Source organism: Argopecten irradians, chromosome 2 (genome assembly GCF_041381155.1).
Source record: "Argopecten irradians isolate NY chromosome 2, Ai_NY, whole genome shotgun sequence".
Taxonomy (NCBI): Eukaryota; Metazoa; Mollusca; class Bivalvia; order Pectinida; family Pectinidae; genus Argopecten; species Argopecten irradians.
In genome coordinates, this window is record NC_091135.1 from 16,121,356 (window position 1) to 16,123,776 (window position 2,421).

The window sequence follows — 2,421 nt, forward strand, 5'->3', positions numbered from 1 at the left end:
TTTTGTTACGTCATAATAAAGCTGAGAGAATCGCGTTGCTAATCTGACAATATACGTAACTTGTATTAGATCTAGCGTGGATTCATTTAAAAAGAAGTAAGTAAGGTTATCATTTTGATAAACATTAATGGGGGGTTCGGAAAAACGACTGGAATGGAAAGTTGGACTGCAGAACCCAGTAGAAAAGTTCCTCACGGCAGAGTCCTACGGCAACAAGGTCAATGTATCCGGAACTTCCCTCAAAGGGAAACAAACCTGGGTTCTTGAACTAAACAAAGACGAGTCTGTATACATTCGGAGTCCCCTTGGGACGTTATCTATCAGCAGATAAGTTTGGAAATGTCGTTTGTTCCAGTGAGAGCCGTGGAGAGGATGAGAAATTTGTGGTCGTTTATGCGTGTGATGGGAACCGGAAGGTGGAGCTTCAAGCACACCAAGTATGGTTACTTCCTTGCCGGGACAGACGAGGACATCCAGTGTCTAGCTAAGACAGCGTCAGACGAGGAAATGTCTCTCTGGTATGTCCCGATGGCGATGCATCCACAAATAACTCTATTCAACTTTAACCGAAAGCGGTATGTAAAACTGGACAACGATGAACTGAGATGTACTCAGTTGACCCCGTGGGGACCGGAAGCTCTCGTCACATTAGAGTTTAAATGTGGAAAATATGCATTTAAAACAGCAGACTCCCGTTATCTTACACACACGGGGCATTTGACAAACGAGCACGGTAAAAACACTAAATTTTCTTTAGAGTTAAAGCTCAGTGCCGACTCCGGTTTGGCAGGGTTGGCATTCAAATACTGCGAGGGGAAATACCTCACGGCGTATGGCGAATCGGGGGTCCTTAAAAAACCAGGAACAAAGTGGTGAGTCCGCGACGAACATCTTCTTTCTCTTGGAGAGCCATCTTCAAGTCACCATTGTATCCAGTAATGGTAAACAAGCGTCGATCCGCCAGGGACTCGAAGTAATGGCTTCACAGACAGACGCCGAAAGTACAGAGATATTCCAGGTAAAAATGAAGTTTTTCCCCACTTTATAATGTAGGAGAAAAAGTGATACATTGTATTATATAACCGATATACACTTACTGATTAATGATACATGTATATTCCAGGAATGGAACAATGTTCGGCCAGTATTCGTTACTCTTTGTTTTTTTTTCCCTAAAATATTCTTTTATGTATTTATGTTTTTTTTTTCTTTTGAATTTTTCATCGAATTTCACATACTTACAGAAAATTGTCTACACTGTTAGCTCATGAATAATACCTGCAAAATTTTCTGATGCAATCGTTTTTCAAAAAAATATTATATTGGTGCACCACATAAATTTTTATAACGTTATTCCTCCCCTTTCCTTGTTTTGCTTACTAATAAAACGCTGTTTTCCTCAAAAAGTAGGTAACGGATAATTAATGCAAATATTTATGAGCTGAAATTATAGACATTTTCTCTATACTGTAAGTATGCCAAATTTGGATTGAATTCCATCAATAGATGAGATCAGGAAAATTCGGTGAAAAAAAAGTAAATATATATATAAGAGATCTATAGAGGGAAAACCAACAGTACTTGTGACGACGAGTAAAATTATGCGTACTTTAAGCCGGGACTTGGTCCAATTATTTTCTACTAAAAGGAAATTAGTTCTATTTAGAAAAGTCCGTTGTCAGAAACATAAGCACTGACTTTGGTTACGTTTTTTTTGTGAATTTGTGCATTTGTGTTGAAAGCTCTAATAATATTTATGTTTTAAAGTGGTAACAAAATGTGTGATCCATACATGTTACATGTAGTACGTGTAATGAAACATTTTGATCATCTACTGTGCATGTACAATTTGTATATATGCATGAAAGTACTATTAATACATCAAACAAGTGACAAAAAAAAACAAAACAACACTTTCAACGATGTAGATTGAGCGAATCTTTGAGCGAATTGTACACTTTAAAAATATGCCTGTTCGAAAGGTAGATCGCTAGTCTAGGACTGCAGTGGCCATGGTCACTTGGACCATCAACTACACGGGCCTTTATTGGGCCCCCTTCCATAGATTAACAACACCTGTATACTAACCCCAGGAAGTCCATTTATAGCATGCTGTATTTAGGTGGCAGCCTCTCTTACGTGTACGTATTATGTATACATATATTGTACTCATCACACAAATACGTACAGTTATATAACAATGCTAGTCAATAAGGATATGTATTTTAACTGGTTGTTGCGTTTTCGATAATCTATAATGAAGCTTTATATGTTAAAAAAAATCAAAATATCAGGTGCACAATTAACAAAAACATTTATTTCTAGATTATTGGAATATCTAATTTCATCCAATTGCTCTTTATTACATATATCAGAAACCTGATTATTCTGACTATGTATATACAATACCATACCGTAATT

At 37.0% G+C, this 2,421-nt stretch overlaps 1 pseudogene; it reads left to right on the forward strand.

The window, feature by feature from the left end:
- On the forward strand, positions 1-1,048 carry LOC138316465 (fascin-2 pseudogene; annotated as a pseudogene).
- The last annotated feature ends 1,373 nt before the right edge of the window (positions 1,049-2,421 follow it).